We start from the raw sequence: 17,974 nt of genomic DNA on the forward strand, positions 1-17,974 counted from the left end.
GTTCAAGTTCAAGTGGACTGGAGAAGACTGGAATTCTCCCACGTGGAGGTGAACATTGGATTTCTTGCACAGTTCTTGAAAGACGTAAAAGATAAATGAAGAATGATGGAGGGGATTAAAAGAAAAAGAAAAAATGTAGAGAACATACAGGTCACACGCTGAATCAAAAAACTTTTAAAAAACAGAAATAAAACACACAGAAGCAGTGCCTCTGTTGTGTGCAGGTGCACTCAAGTGAGCACCTGTACTGGCTCATGCATTCACCAGCAGGACTGTACTTCATTTCAAGTGGACTGTTGCAGTATTTCTATCGCATTTCTACTGAGAAAGTGTAGGTAGAATATAAAGAACATGAAAAAAATCTTTAGAAAGGAGGAACTACACAAGGTCTCTGTTGGAGCTTACTATATTAGAGCAAAATTCCAAAAATATATACTTATTGGATATTTCACAAGGCTCTCGGCGCATTGAAGACTCTAAGTTAAACAAACTAACTAACTAAACTAACAAACTGAAAAGCAAAACCTTTACGTAGAAGTTGGAACGATGACTTGAACACATTAAGTATCATCAGATGAGAGAAAATCTCCGAAAACTGGTCTTGGTGATTGTTTTTATGTGTTACTTGTTACGGTCTAAACTGGTCAGTGATGGCAGGACAGAGGCGTTACAGAGCTGTGCACCCACACACAAGTTTAAAGTCCTGCTCATCCACTGTGTGGGGTGGGTGGTGTTTGAGGTGGAGGCGGGGGGTTGGCGGGGCTGTAGGAGTGGGGGACGTTCAAGTCAGCGGGGCTGATTTGAAGTGAGGGACCCCTTGCTGGCTGCTGTGAATGGAGAGTTGCATACCTTGCTGACTGCTGTTAGTGCAGCAGCCCGTAGAAGAAGAAAGAGCAGAGAGAAATTATCACAGGAAGGGAAGAGATAGAGGGAGAGAGACAGGGAGAGAGAGAGGGAGGGGGAGGAGAAAAAAAGCATGTTCTTGAACTTGGCTGATAGCATCTGTAATTTCCTCCTCCACTGTTCCTCTATATGTATCAGCCGCCAGCTTATTACTGACTGACCCTGCATCACCTCTGATCTGGCTGTTGTGAGACAGAGTGTGAAAATAAGAGAGAGCTAGAGAGAGAGAGGGAGGGAGGGAGGGAGAGAGAGAGAGAGGGAGGGAGGGAGAGAGGGAGAGGGAGAGGGAGAGAGTGGGATAGGGAGAGAGTGTGTGAGAGAGAGAGAGAGAGGGAGAGAGAGAGAGTGTGCAAGAGAGAGAGGGAGAGAGTGTGTGAGAGAGAGAGGGAGAGGGAGAGAGAGAGAGAGTGTGTGAGAGAGAGAGAGAGAGAGGGAGACGGAGAGTGTGTGTGAGAGAGAGAGAGAGAGAGAGAGAGAGAGAGGGAGACGGAGAGGGAGAGGGAGAGAGAGAGAGTGTGTGTGTGAGAGAGAGAGAGAGAGAGAGAGAGCTGAAAGCTGCCTGTCTTCCACCCAGGTGTTTGTAAGGAGCTTGGTGTACCACAGAGGTCATGTAGCTGCTCTCAAACACACCAACATGTCCTCCTCCTCCTCCTCCTCCTCCTGCTGAAGTCTGTCGTTGTGTTCTTACTGTAGTTTCAGATCACATGTGGAGAATCTCTGCGCTGTAACAACAGAAACATTCACACAGAATACTAACACAGATACAGGGTTCATTTTAAAGTCCAACCAGCTTCTCAAAGATACTAAACATTTCACAATGAATGTGAACACTTGAATACTGTGATCAAGGTGAGCGTGACAGATAATTAGAATAATTCCTTTATTAAACACCTGTGGTCCTCACACAGCGGCAGGAACAGTGGTACCTTCATTCATCATTAATGACTGTTAATCACACTGTCAGGGTCAGGATCTATTGGTAAATGACATGCTCTAGTTTTCTACACATCAGACGAATACGTTTGATAAGTCATATCTTTTGGAATAAACCGGTGGAGAGACGGGCTCCATCCAGCCTGTCAACTCTTTTTTTATTTCATTGTAAAAGGCTGACAAGCTGCCGACTGTTCCACCAATCGGAGAAACGAAATGCTGACTCTGATAGTTTAGTTTGAAACATTAATAATATGATCAGCTCCGAGCCTTGTTCAGCCTGGGACCACTTTAACTTTAAGGTGCCACTTCTGGATCATTCTGGCTCCATACAAACATACTTCCTTAAGCTGTGGCGCTGCATGATGGGCATGACACTGTCGGTTAAAAATGACTCTGATTCACTGACATACGCACATGTGCACTTATTCTAAGTAATCTCAGTGAAGTGGTCAGAATATTAAACATTTCTGTGCACACTGTCGATTGAAACACGATGTTGGCAGCGGTCTCTGCAGCACCATGTTCACAGAGAAACTATTATCTACTATTTGTCAACTTGATCTTATTCTATACTTTGGTTCTGTGTGACTGTTGAACCTGAGCTGTGGGCACTGGGGAATGCACACTAGTCCTGTATAGTATGGAAGAATGGTGCAGACCAACTTTTTTGTCCCAAGGCACACTCATTGTTTTTACTAAGTTATTGAGTACAATATAGAATATACTCTACTGAATTAAATATAAAGGCTAGATTGCAGATCTCAAATAGGCAGAACAGAGATGGACCGCACAAAAGCTCCTCCCAAAGCACCACTAAATGATACAAATCAAGTGTAGTGGCTGCTATGAGACCATCTGCTCCCGCTGCAACGTGTGAAAAGTCGTTCTCGGTACTGAGGACCGTCCTCGCTGACCACTGTCACTGTCCACATTCACAAGGCACAGCTGGTTCAGCCGGCCTTCGAAAGAGACCTCGCATGCAAATACCTGAATGAATGTAAGGTCCTCAGGAGGTCCTCAGGAGGTCCTCAGGAGGTCCTCAGGAGGTCCTCAGGAGGTCCTCAGGAGGTCCCACGCTGAGACACGTCACACGACATGCAGCTCTTTTACACTACTCACAAAAAGTTAGGGATATTCAGCTTTCAGGTGAAATTTCAGGATGAACCTAAAATGCATTCTAACCTTTCCAGGTGAACTTAATGTGACCTTCTCTAAACTTTTGAATGCACATGTCCAACTGTTCAGTGTTCAGTGTTAACAGCAACATTCACAACAGGTTTGATCCATGAATCCACCAATACATTTCCTGCTTCAGGTAGAATTGGTATTTAAACAGTCCTCCTCATCCTGCTGTTCACATTCTGACATCATGAGACCAAGACGACACCTAACAGTTGATCAGCAGCACCTCAACACTGGAGGCTTCAAACAGGAAGTCCTCAGACGGAGGTGTTCACTGAGCTTAGAGGGTCACAGAGTGTCATCAGGAGGTTGGAACAGTGATACAGAGACTGGAAGAATCACAGAAAGGAGAGGAGTGGACGTCCTTTGGCCACGTCCCAATTTATTGAGACACTGAACATGTTTTGTTGTGGTATACCTACCACTGTTGTTAGATTTTCTTCAAATAAATTGTTTAAGATGAATAAAATTACCAGTGCATGCTTCTACTTAAATGCCCTACTGTCATGATATAATATCACTGTAGCAAGTATAAAACTGTAGTACTGCAGAGTGTGTGAAGAGTGAGCTGAGGGATAAGGCCAATGATTATAAGTTATGTAGCATTCCGGTTGAATAAATAATCTTTCTTTGCAGCAACGCTCTTGTTTTGCAAAATGCTTTCGTTTCAGTGTGATGTTCTCCGATGCAGAAATGGAGGGAGGGAGTCAAAGTTTGTAAAGTGATACTGATGTGCTATCAGCAGTCTACGTCTTCTGCCATGCACGCGCTAGTCAGCTTGTTCTGATTTAGTTCATGTAAAATACAGGTGATAGAGGTGTGCAGCATTTTACAACATCTCCATTGTTTTTCTTTAAAATTGTGATTGAATATGTATTTCATTACAAATGTAGCCATCAGAGGAAGAAACTAGCTGTTATAGCTGAAAAGGGACAAAATTAAACGGCACACAGTTTGACAACGGCTGATGCAGAGAAGGGCAAAACCTTCTGGAGCTTTTCAAAACACTTTCACAAATTCTTTGAGTAGTTGAGATCCTTCATGAACCTTCATGAACCTTCAGAACTGTATTGTTTATGTTCGTATTCCATTGATACCGTTATTTGAAACCAGCACTGAAACTGTGAGGTAAAATCAATACTCGGTGCTTCTTGCCTCTGGAGGCTCACAGGTAGCTGAGTGGCAGCTGCAGATTAGACACAGTGTTGTACATAAACATGACTGGCCAACACATATGATGAACAGGGTTACTGTGATTGAGCAGTTTACTCATGTATCAGGAGGATATTTGCTGATGAGAAAAGAGCATGTTGTCTTCAGGATTCTTCCTGTTAAAGAGGAGTTTTTCTTGCTACTGTTATGAGTTGGGTCTATATAAATAGACATTGACTGAGAAAAAGCATTTCTATTAAAAAAGATTAAAAAAAACGACCCCCCTTGACACTGTCAAGTAAAAGTCAAAAAAATGTGAACACACGTGTGCATATCCAGCAGTTTTATGAATCTTAATCATATTCATATTTCAGAAAAGATGGAGACTGGAGGGAAATAACAGGCAGTACTGGGGTTTCGGCCGATTCTGTGTTCAATCCGAGGCCGAGCTGAACACAAACACATGGCCACAGGCAGCTGCTAACTAGCTAACAGCCGCACAGTTACAGCTGGTTTGTTGGCCGTTTGGGGTCAAATAAACAGACAAAACGTCTCTACTTCCTCTCTGAACTCGCCTTTCTGGAAAGATACAATGGACAGTTTCTGTGATCCATAATGACAAAACAAAACTCTGACTTTTAAACACATTTCTTGTATATTTTGAACTTTTGTTTGCACGTTGTCAGCTTCGGCACGCAGAGGTGGTTTGGGCCTTGTGGGAGCCATATCAGCCTTCTGTACTATAGAGCTCCTATGTCCCCTGCAGCCATAAGCAGCTCCTGTATGGTCGTATAGTTTCAGTTCTACCAAATCCTCCCCTCAGACAATGCTGCTCCGCTTGGCTAACGTATTGTTCAGCCTGTGGGAACCTGCTTCCTATATTAAGAAACTGAGGAGGGAGAGAGAGAGAGAGAGAGAGAGAGAGCAAATGCCTGCTCGTTCTCCCACTTTCCACAGACATAATAGCATTCTTTGAGTGAGAGAGCAATGAAAGACAGTGGGAGAAAGTTGCACACTCTTCACACTTCAGTGGTCCTTACCCTCCACCCCTCCCTCCCTCCTCCTCCTCCTCCTCTTCTTCTTCCTCCCCCTACCTTTTTTCCTTCCCCTCCAGCACACACACTTTCTTCTTAGGGGATTCTTTTGAAATGGGACAAGGGAGAGGGCGAGATCAAAGGAGGCCAATTGCCACACACAGCATTCCCAGCCTCGCTCTGTACACACACACACACACACACACACACACACACACACACACACACACACACACACACACACACACACACAGATTCCCCTATTTCCATCACCCATCTTTTGTGATGTTGAAGATAATGTACAACTAGTGTATAGTCTCCCTCCATCACTGTACTTTAATGGAGAGTTATTTCCAAGACTTTGAATACTGAACCTCTGTCTCAGAGTGGAAATGGGACAAATACACAGGATGGGAACACACACACACACACACACACACACACACACACACACACACACACACTAGAACAGCTCTTTTACAACCTTTTTATGACTCTACTTCCTCTCAATTCATAAAGTTTATTGTAATAAAGTAAAACATGATGCTAAAATACTGCAGTCAGACTAACCCTAAAAAAGACTTCACTTCCTCCAAACCCAACCCTCCAACTACAACCTTATCTTTGTTCATCTTTGTTGCAGTTATGCTGGTAGTAATAGGTTGTCATTGACAGACAGACAGACAGACCTCAGAGGCTCTTTTGTCATACCTGTGGAATACCACTTAACCAAACTGAAAAATCTGTCAAATAAAGGCAAAATGCCCCAAATCATATCTACAGTGTACAAATGGTGATGGCGGTCACCACCCACTCCCTGCTGTCCTGTCCACGCTCTACATGCTCTACTCGACACAGTTGCACATAAACTGTCTGACTGATATTTTTGTCCTTGGAACTCCTGAAAATAATCCTAAAAATAAATAATGTAGGTTTAAGGTAGTTGCTTAGCCTCTAAGGGTCGGGTTATGCCTGTTCAGAATGAGTTTGTAAGAAGCGCTGTCCGACCACAGAGGAAATCAAAGGTGTTTAGAGTTGCTCTGACAACACTTAAAGGCAGCGTGAATGTGCTGTCATGGGGAGGTGTCATTTAAATATGGGAAGAGCAGCACACATTTTCAGACAGCCTCTCCTGGAAGATATTGCTCTGGGCTGTTCACCTAAAAAGTGAGAGAAGTAGTCATGTTAAGAATGAAAACAGAGAGTTAGAGAGTTCAAAATCTGCCTTCTTCTTTACCTCCGCACAGTTGGCCAATCGCAGCGTGACGTGGACGTGAAGTTTGGATTGTCAATTCAGGAAAGTTAGAGAAGTGAACAGATCATAACTGAAGTCAACGCCTCTGACAGACTTCTTGACTCCTGCAGTGGCTCGACAAGGTGACGAACATGACAGTGTGAGAGTGCGACTAATGCTCAGCTCGATCACTTGGATGTCTGAAGTGCTCGGGCTGATGTCCGGGTGATGAAGACGCTCATCGATTGCTCGGCCGACTCGCCAGACCACAATGAGTTGAGGGAAACTTTGGGCTGAAGCTGCAGCGCTGCCCTTGATTAGCATCATCTCACTGCACTGAGGGGCTGTTTCCTCGTTGTCTGCCTCTTCTCACCTCCTTTCTGCATCATTTCTTGTCTGTCTGCCCTTGTGTTCATTAACCACAACCCTCATGGGGAGGTTTTTTTTGTCATATCATAAAGATGATCACCATCTTTTTTCCTCTTTTGAACCCAGGGCTCTATGTCTTATACTTTCTGTTAAACAAATGCACTGGCGGAGCTCTTTCCACACTCCTAACCCCCACCAGAGCAACTGAGCATCAGATGTGAAGAGGAGCTAAATCTGGCCTCACACCTTCTGTGTCACCATATGCTTAACTTACTGCATACCTCAGTCACTGTGTGGCACCTCTGCTTGTTAGAGTCCTCCCACTGGTTTTCAGGGAAAAGAGATGTGGACCACAGATATGGAGCATACGCCATATTGGATTTAAAGGCTAATGTGATTTCCAACCGAGATAACAAATCTAGAAAGTTCAGTCCGGAAACTCGTGCTGGCACTTAAGCGTTCTTCTGCTGCAGGTCAACGTACACATCAGCGCTTGTTCATGTTTAGATTTGACTGTTTCTACGTCACAAGACTTTGGATGATTTCTTCTTCAAATCTGCTTTGGATAAGAAAACAACTAATCCTGTATCCAGATATGGGCATAAAACATAAAGAAAGTTACAGAATACAAAGGGTTGCTCATCAAATATATCAAAATAAAATAGAAAATAATGGTATGATATGGTATTTAATTAAAAGTAGTTTGTAATTTGAAGGATAAACGGTGTAGATAATGGATGGATGGATGGATGGACGGATGGATGGACTGGTCGTCTGTCAACCATTTACTCTCACACTCGACCTCAATCGAATTGAGGTCGACTGTGAGAGTGAATGGTTTTACACATTTGGTGCAAAAATATCAGTTAACTAATGCCTGAGCTACAAACATCTGTCAGACCTGCTTATATTCAATTGATTTCTTGACAAAAGTGGGGCAGTGACTAATGGCTCACAAGCTGTTTTGTCATTGTGATTAATTACTGTAAGTAGCCCAACCATTAGCTTAAAGCTCACACGAGTGCCTCGGAGATGATATCTAGTTAAAAAAGAGCATCTAAACACGTCTCTGCATATTTTTCTTCTTGTGTTCACTGAGGCTCTTATTTATCTTTGATATCTTGTGTAGACCCTAAAGGATGGGGGTAGAGAACGAGGAGGGGCACGAAGGCATTTTTGCTGAAAGGTCTGCTGAAACATTTTATCATCTGTGGTTGATTTTTATGTCATAATTGTGTTGTGAGCTTTATTATAAAAAGACAGCAAAGACATGGAAGAAGAAGAACAATGGAAAGATTTGCAGCTAAATATTACATAATATAACGTGTGATATAATGCATTCAGCACAGTAGTAAGACCTTGAGGATACAAGCAATGAGTTTTGGTGAGTAACACCGAATCTTGGAAGAAAACTCAACAGGTCTCCTTTTAAATCAGCCGGCAGTCACAGAGGTGCCGAGTTACAGCAGCATATCAATGTAATTATAAAAAGAAACAACATTTGGCTGAGTTCTTGTTACAACAAGAAACCTTTATCAAGAAACCCTTTGTGTCATGACAAGATATTATTATAATGGAAAAAGTTGTCTTTGTTGGCAGATACAAAATCCCTCACTGTTGTGATAACATATCACTTTATCTTGTTATATCACAAACTCTCAATAAAACAAACGTTGCTTCTTATCTTCTTCTTCTTTAACAAGAAAAGTTGATACGATGTTAGAACAAGAAGGCCGAGACATTGAGCCGACACCTGCTGGAAAAACTACGATGACTGGTTTAAACATGATTTAGGTTTGATTTGATGCTGCTGATCGAAGCTCATCATCGTTTCTATACTGCTCATCCTGTGCAGAGTCCCAGTGGAGCTGGAGCCTGTCACAGGGCTGATGCAGACAGACAGACAGACAGACAGGCAGACAGACAGACAGACCAAGCAGAGTTGGGTCTGTGGTCCTGGTGGAGGTGGAGGGGTGATGGCGGTCGTGGATACTCAGCGCTGAATATTTTAGGTAATTCATTTTGCTACATGCATTGAAGCGTAGACATAAAGCGTCATGAGGCAGAGTACGTGGTCATAGAGCATGTGAATAAGGCTGGGGAGGGTCCTGGTTGTTTAGAAATCTTAGATTAAATTTTAGATTCAGACACCCCCACTCCCCTGTAAGTTTTGTACAGTCCCTAAGTTCCCTCCTTTGGCCTCTACATAGGATTTCACCCATACTCAACATTCCTCTGGCCCACTTCCAGCTTTCATTGGATAATTAGATCATTGTCTTGCTAACGTTTGGCCCTAATGATTACTTCACATGCTGCATGCTGCAGTGTTAGCACGAGTGCTGGACAGAGCTATGAGTCAGCAGCAGAGATGGGAGGTGTGGTACCTGTGGATGAATGAGGCAGATGTAAGGGTAATCAGAGAGTAAAAGATAAGGGATCATACTATAGTGTTGGGAAACAAACCTGCCTGTGTGTGTGTGTGTGAGAGAGAGAGAGAGAGAGAGAGAGAGAGCAGGGCAGATGAAGATGAGATTCTATTCTATTATTTAACAGCTCCTCATAGACACGTGACACACAGATTTTCAGACGCATGAAATCACAATGTCACACTTCATGTTAAATAAGTACAATTCATGTGAGCTGCAGCAGCGATTCAAGAATAGAGCACAGGACTCAGGAACATTGTCTGAGGAAAGTCTTCTCGATGTTTTCCATAATGTTCTTATAGAGATTTTACAGCAGAAATAAATTCCTTCTCTTTCAGGCCACGTTCAGGGTTTCTAATTCAACTGCTGACACACAGGTGCTGTATATTATCCATCACCCAGCGTGAGCTGATACAATAGGACGACAGAGGCTTGGTGAGATGCTTTAATAGCCTTAAATTTTTCCTTTGACATGATAAGTTAGTCTCTGACGTACTTAAAACTTCCGTCACTTATGCTATTCATTCAAACGAGCTGCCTCATTGTGGGGTGGGTGTCATGCACTCTTCTCTGCCTCCTCCTGTAGCTCTCCTGGGGATCCTGCGGTGATCCCAGGCTACTGTACTGCTAGTTCGAAACAGCACATACATACTGCCATCAGAATTAGGATTGTTTTTCCTGAAAAATCATCGACCTTCAACGACTTCATCGACCATGTACTTCATTTGTTTTTCAAAATCTGCTTACAGCAACTACAACTTGATTAACAATTTTCTGGTCAAGTTTAAGAACTCTGATTATTACGGTCTGATACTGAGAACATGCCAATAACTAAGAATAATAATAATAATAATAATTATGCCAATAACTTAGAGCACAAGACAGGACATTGAGAACATTAATACTGATGGTAGTTCATACATATGCCATGAGTGTTATTTAGTTTTTTGGCTGAAAGAAAGAAAGAGAGACAGAAAACCAGACAGTCCTGATTTCTGCTTCTATCTTTGAATCATGGCAAACTGTGTAAATTGGCATAAAGACCTTTCATAATGAAATGACACCTTCTTTAAAGGCAGAGTCTGCAACACTGGAGAAACTAACAATAGAAGCTGATAGTAAGTGAAATACCTCTGTCATGGACGTAACTTTAGTTAGCGATTAGAAGACAGACTGTCGCCGGGCTCCTCATCCATTCTGCACACTGACTGACAGCCTCACAGTTTGTCAGTCTAACAAATAAACGACTCTGTTAAACGCCACAGTCATATAAGCACAAGAAAACAGCCGTTGCAAACACGAGGTTAGCTCTAGGGGCGGCTGTGGATCAGAGGTGGAGTGGGTCGTCCCTCAGTCGAAAGGTTGCTGGTTTGATCCCCGGCTCTCATGAGTCAGCATTTCGAAGTGTCCTTGGGCAAGACACTGAACCCCGACTTACACCTGAAGCAGCTTCAGTGAGTGAAATGAATGAATGATTGAGGATGTAATGTAAAAGCGCTTTGAGTAGTCGAAGCGGCGCTATACAAAATAAAGTGCCTGTAAAACGAGCAGAGGAACAGCCTGTAAGGACAAATTCCTTCTTAACTATCATTGTCTTCTGTTGTTTTAATTAGCAGAAGTCAAACCTTAACCACACAGTTTTGCAAAGGCAGATGAACACTGAAATCAACTGTGCACCTAGATCTTCTCACTAATCCAGAGTAAAACTCTATAATCTATGATGAAAAGTGATCATTAAAGGTCTCCTGCTAAGCACAGATGAATCAGGGCAGTGTATTTACAGGGATTGACTGTAAGTGCATTTCTAATCCATAATGATGGCTATCACTCACGCTGACATCTGCTCTTTGTGGTGATCAGGAAAAACTACGGGAAGTGAAAACACCGCTCGCGTTAATGATGTGATAGGATAAAGCAGAGCTTTTGTTCAACCATGTAGATCTTATGAAACCAGACCAGAGCTGAGCTCGCACTTAAAATTGAAATATAGAAAACAAGAATTAGAGTAGAAAAAGAGGTAAAACTTTACTGGGTCTGCAAAAGCAGCTGCTTCAATACCCTCTTATGCCTTTGAACTTCCCACTTGCACCACCAGACATCAGTGCCAATTATGAAATAAACTGAAAAGATACGACACATCTTACAAAATAACTGAGCACATCAAACACATTGTACTTTCATCATTCATAGCAGCTAAAAAGTCTCCATGTTAGCCAGGGGAAACGGTGTTAATGCTCAGGAAGAGCCATCTCAGCTGTGTAGACACACTGGCAAACAGAAAACCCAGAGCTACAGTGGGTTAGCTAGAGGAAGTCATTTGGAAGAAACATGGCTTCCCAGTATAAATAGCCTGTACAGGGCATGTGTACTGACAGATTAAACCATCTTTGAAGTCTGCTATACATCAGTTGAAAACTCCCTTCCCCTGCTCTTTAAGCTAATAAGCTTAAATCTTCCTGCAGCCAAAGCCGCTCCTCCATGAAAAAAAGAGGAAGAGAGGAAAAAAAACCTTTTAATCCCGGCTTTGATGATACATTATGTGCTGCTGGAAAGAACACTCAAAGTTCCCCCTGAAACTTAAAAGTGACATGGACCCCATCAGGCTGTTCTGGATGGAGGAACCAGCAGAACGAGCGTCCACATGACAATAGCATTGGCAGCTGCAGGGTTGGGGGGCGGGCTGGGGAAATGGGGGTGTACGGTGGGGGAAGTGGGGGAAGTGGGGGAAGTGGGGGGCATTTTTCCTTTCTCCGTTCGTCATATAATCACTTGTATTTCCACCCAGCCCCATTCCTCAGACATGACGGCGGCAAACAACACGCAGACACAAGCATAAACTCAACGTGACCCTGCTTTCTGCATGTGTAGCACTCTGCGGCTCAGCGAGCGGAGATTAAGCTTTGAGGAGAAGCAGCGTGGGGGCTGAGGTAGTACAGAGAGAGGAGGGAAAGGAAGGGGAGAGACGAAGAGTGAGAGATAAAAAAAATGGGGGAGGAGGGTGTAAGAAGGGGAAAAAAGCAGGATCACAGAGGGAGGAGAAGAGAGCTGAGAAAGGGTGAGAAAGGAGAGCGAGAGAGAGAGAGAGAGGGGAGGGGAGGGAGGTGGTGGGGAGGCCACGGAGTTCAGATTCGACTGTCATTTTACAGCAGAGAGAGACAGAAAGAGGGAGAGAAAACAGAGTAGTGCAAAGATCTGCTTTCTGGTTTCTATGGCAACAGCAGGCTATTATCCTCAACTGTCATTTATTATGAAGGGATCTGACTTCGGCGAGCGAGGAAGAGAGAGAGAGTTAGAGAGAGGACGCACAGAGAGGTCAGGCTCCTGTTTACCTTTGGGAGCAGAGAGTCAAATGAAGTGAGGTAAAACCCAACAAATAGCCGCCTCTCCTCCTGTCACATGACGACACCAGGACTCGGCTGACGCAGGCCGGCGCTCACACAGAACCAACACTGTTCCTCAGTGTCTTTAAACATTACTGAGATTCTGCTTTTTTATTTTCCATGTCAGCGTGACGCCGGCGTCCTCCCACAGTCCAAAAACATGCAGGTTAACTGGTGACTCTCAGTTGCCCGAAGGTGTGAGTGTGGTTTGGGTGAGAGGGGGGACCCCATCTCTTCCCCAAAGTCAGCTGGGACTGGCTCCAGCCCCCCCACCACCCTGAAGGATGAGCGGTATAGACAGTGGATGGATGGATGGATGGATGGATGTCAGGGTGAAAAACTGCAGCGTGAATGCAAACTTCACATTAATATCATCAGAAAAACATTTTTCAAGGTTAAGCTTGCTTTTATACACTGTTGGGAGGGTTCTGTCATTACAATATTCTTTAACATGAATTCACTGTTTTGCAAATTAAATCTTAATCTGTAAGGTAACTGCTGTCCACAGCTGTAAAATACGTGCAGAGGAGTTAAGGTACTATTTCCTATAGCTCCTTTAGTGCTCTAAAAGTCATATTTCACTCTCAAATGCAATGGAGTACAACTTCTGACAGATAGAAGTACTCAGGTGAGGTACACGTATCTAAAGGGGCTCTCCAGCAAGTTAGCATTGCACTTCCATAAGAGACACACTAAAAAGTGGTAGCTGAGATATTCTGGCTTTTAGTACTTTTTATAGATAAAGATGGATGTCAGTCTTTGAACAGAGACAAAGGTTACGATCTCGTCACACACATACAACCAAATGTGATCACATGACCACACGTCTGGGCTCAAAATCCCAAGAGAAAGCGAGCGAGTGGAGCTTGACTTAAGTTTCTCCCTTAAAAATGAAATAAAACCAACCTACTGTAGCTGCACGTGCCTCGGAGACACAAGAAGCAACAGTTAACGAGAACTCAAAGCAAGGTGTGATGTTTGAGCCTCGCTCTGCAGAACGACGTGTGTTCACAGTTTGTTCTCACGTCCATCTGCTGAAGGGGAAGTCTTTGTCATGATTCTTTATAGTCCAGTATGAAACGAGTGGGATGTGATGTGAAGCCTCCAGTGGACACATACACACACTTACAGGACAGGAAACTAACAACAGAGATTTATTTTTATTTCAATAAAATCATAAATGAACATTTTTTGTGGAAATAAAACACCTGACACACCTTATTACTCAAAGTGACAAGTAAAGTGTGGTATCCTGCATTATTATCTTTTAAAGTGAATTTACATGAACACGAAACACAAAGAAAGGATTTAATGTCAGTGAATCTAATAACAGATTAGATATTACTGCACATCAGCAACATGAACATCAGAACCATATGAACCGTACCTAATGCCAGGTTCATCAAAACGGCTGCTGATTCACCAACAGTTGTAACACGACATTAAGAGCACATCAGAGCGGAAAGACAAAAGTGGCAGAGAAAGAAGAACTGAGATCCAAGCCCTACTCTCCGACTGCTTTAGGAATGAGTGGAATTTCCCCATATAGAGCGGTTTACTGTACAATGTATAAACAGCCTGACTGAGTGAGCGTCTGCATACAGTAGCACAGAGAAACAGTCGCTGTGACCAAGGTGGAAATGATTATGGAACAGGAAGCAGCTATTCCAATTTGAAATGGATAGTCCTACCCATGTAGAGTACGTGGAAAATATCACCCCCTCTCTTAAGTGCTCCCACTGCACACACAGTTCACCATGAGCAACATAAACGTATACATGCACACATGCATGCATACGTATAGAGACTCAGTGTGTGTGTGTGTGTGTGTGTGTGTGTGTGTGTGTGTTTTCAGCTCACTGTATGTTTGGTAAAGGAAAAAGACACGCCGAGCTGTGAAGAAACGAAAAAGAGGATGGGTGGGGGCGGTGGACGAGAAATAAGATATGAAGAGGTGGGTGGTATTTAGGTTGAGATGGAAATATCTCTCTCTTGTTTTCCTCTCTCCACTCCCGTCCTGTGTCTCTCTATCTCCCTCCGCTCCTCCCCTCGGCCGGCTCCTGACAGCGTTAGGAGGCCGGCCCGGCCAGAGCTCCAGGTGGCCCTCTCCGGAGCCCCGCTCAGCGCTGGAGGGACGGGGCCTTCATGCCATGCACCACCTCGAGGTCAATGAGTTTGTTCTGGCAGCGGTGAATGGGCATCATTACAGTTTCATTACAGCGGGAGCTGGCTGAAACGAAAGCTGTATATAAGGTCCAGAAGAGCCCCTGCAACTACTGGGAGCCAGAGGGGGGAGAGGGAGAAACACAGGGGGGGAGACAGAGAGAGAGAGAGAGAGAGAGACAGAGGGAGGGTGAGGCAGAGAGAGAGAGAGAGAGAGAGGGGGACAGAGAGACAGAGACAGGGTGAGAGAGACAGAGAGGGAGAGACAGAGAGAGAGAGAGATGGGGAGACAGAGAGGGAGAGAGAGACACAGAGAGAGAGAGAGGAAGAGAGTGACAGAGAGAGGGGGAGGCAGAGAGCGAGAGACAGAGAGGGGGAGAGAAGGTGAAAGGAGTCTTGGTGGGAAGCCTCCTCTCAGGTGTTCCATGTGCAGAGAGCAGCTGTGGACGTCTGTTACAGAGTATGTTTGTCGAACAGTGGTAGAAGAGTAAAGAGAAAAGGAAAAGTAGCAGCACTTTACTGTACAAGTAAAAGATGAAAGAATTATTTATCTAAATCTACAAAGAGAACTAAAGTGTTCAAATGAATGCAACACTTCCCTCTGAAATGTAGTTTACACAGCATAACATGGACTTACTCAAGTAAAGTACAAGTACCTGAAAACTGCAGCTAAGTAGAATACATGGACTCCACTACTGCACTTACAGTACAGTACAGTACTTTCCTTGAATATTTACTCTTGTTGTACTCTTTACTGTCTGACAGCATTAGTTACTTTTCACATTAATGAACTTCTTATCCTCTCTGTCCAGACAAAACTGTAAAGCTCCAAGTTTGGTGATTTTTAATTGTTTTTTTCTAATAACCTAAAGAATAAAATCTTCCTTTATGGGCTGAGAGACTAAATGAGTTTATAAAACTTGGATTAGCTGGACCATGATGCATTGCTGCAAATGAAACCTCCCAACAGTATATGCAGTAGTCCCCATTGACCTTAAACATCTACAGCAGGGTCCTAACAGAACCTGATGAGTCCACCTCCCAGGATTGGCGTGGACTAAATCTTTAGAAAAGTCCTCCACACCCCGACCTGTGTATTTCACAAGTACATTCTTTTATGTATTGGAAAAATATGTTCGACAAGACTCACGCTAAAGCCCCAGGCACCTCAGTTAGCTCTGTTAGCCTCATTTTGGTCTCCACCAGCTCCTGAGGGGAATGTGTGGCTCTTCAGCTGCTCAATGCTCCGCCGTGTTCGACAGCTCATCTGTGACTGTGTCTGTTCTGTTTGGGCCTGAGCAGGTAGACAACAGAGGGTTTCTGGAGCTTTTATGCATCAAAGCGCACTAATAACAGTGAGCTGAAAGCCCTTTGACACTGTCACATAGTTTTTCTACATTGTGTTCATTTGATAAATTATTAGGGCTATACAAATATTGACAACAGATGGTTGAAATGACAATGGAAGGTGCAACAGAGATGATAAACTGCAATTCTTCCAATTTGGACAAGTTCCTTGAAGAATGTCAAGATGGCTTGCTATTGGTTAACAGCTGCACCTCAAACTTCACCAAGGTTGAACTTGATACAAAAAAAAAATGTGAGTTAATTTCACTGTTTAAGATGCTGGTGTGAGCAGGCATCCACACATGTCTGGTATGACTGCTGATATTTGTCAATATTTGACAGAAGTCATCCTGTGATATGATAGATAACATGCCAGGACTCAGTCACACACTGTTTCCCATAAAGCTGGAATAATTGTTCAGTACCCCCAATTTTGTTAAAGCAACGGGCAACAGTGTATCTTTGAAAATCTTTAAATCAAATTGACTCAAACAAAAAAAAAGCCAAATAAGACATGAACTGCACATTAAAAGATGTTTTTATAATTTAGTTTCTCAACCTAAAGATGGCTTTGCATGACTGATGACCGAGCCCAGATATGTGTGTGTGACACCAGACATGTTGGAGATGTTTGTCCTCTATACTGTAGTGTTTGTGTGCGCATCTAATTTCATATTTGGTTTGAATTAATGAATAAATACACAAAGGCTTTAATGGAGACACATGATAATGTATAAGACTAACAATGTAAGAAGTAAACTACATAATATGATTGTTGTTTTTGTCTTTCCTTTTTCAAGATTCAAGATTCAAGATTCTTCATTTGTCATATACACAGTTATACACAGTATAATGTGCTGTGAATTTTCTTAGTGCCTGTTCCAGACTGAAACAAATAAAATAGAAATAAATATAAAAAAACACACAAAGTGAAACAATAAGAATAGAAACATATATATATATACACACAAGATAAAGATAAATAAATAATAAATCAAAGTCTAAAACAAGGTATGTGGGTGTATATATACAATTATGCCAGAATACTGCAGGTTTTGAATAGATTATCCTTTTCTGGAAATTCTGGACATGCAACATGGTCCCTCCTCCTTCAGAGCTGCTGTGACTGAGAAGTTAATACGACACTTTTCACAAATAAATGGGATGGCTGAAAATGAAAAATACTGAAACAATATAAATGGCACTGACATTTTGTTGTAGCTTAGCAATTTCATGAATTACATATTTAGTGTGAAGCGTGCTGCTACCACTCACCTCTCCACAATCCTTCATTTGTCTCTTTCTCTTGCTGGTCATCTTTCACATTCAGTACTAATGCAGGAAGTGGTGCGACATTTTTCACATCATATGAAAGTAACTGCTTGAGTTTAACATATCAAGTCCATGTCTTTGGTTCACATGAAAACCCTTCCCAGCATTTGTTATTTAACCATGATGTATAACCTTTGTTTAACCCTAACCTAGTGGTTTAGCTGCCTAACCTTTGACATGCTGTACTTACCGTGACCCCAGCAGTCCGCCGGCCTCAGCTGAGAACTTCCAGATGCCTAAAGACAATATTATCACGCTTTAATTGTCATGACTGGATACTGAAGAGAAGTATCAGTCAGCAGTTTGCATATATGTCCAGTAAAATAATAAATGGAAACATTAAATATGTCGGCAATGGACGCTTTGCAGATGTTCAGTATTTTTGATACGTGGTGTTTTAACACAATTACAAAAGTGAAATCTTGTGTCATTAGATTTCCCCCTAAACATACTTTGGTAATTTTATTTATTTTAGTTCATCCTTTATTTATCCAGGAAGGTCCCATCCAGATCTGG

This window comes from Pempheris klunzingeri, chromosome 4 (assembly GCF_042242105.1).
Source record: "Pempheris klunzingeri isolate RE-2024b chromosome 4, fPemKlu1.hap1, whole genome shotgun sequence".
In the NCBI taxonomy this organism is placed as follows: Eukaryota; Metazoa; Chordata; class Actinopteri; order Acropomatiformes; family Pempheridae; genus Pempheris; species Pempheris klunzingeri.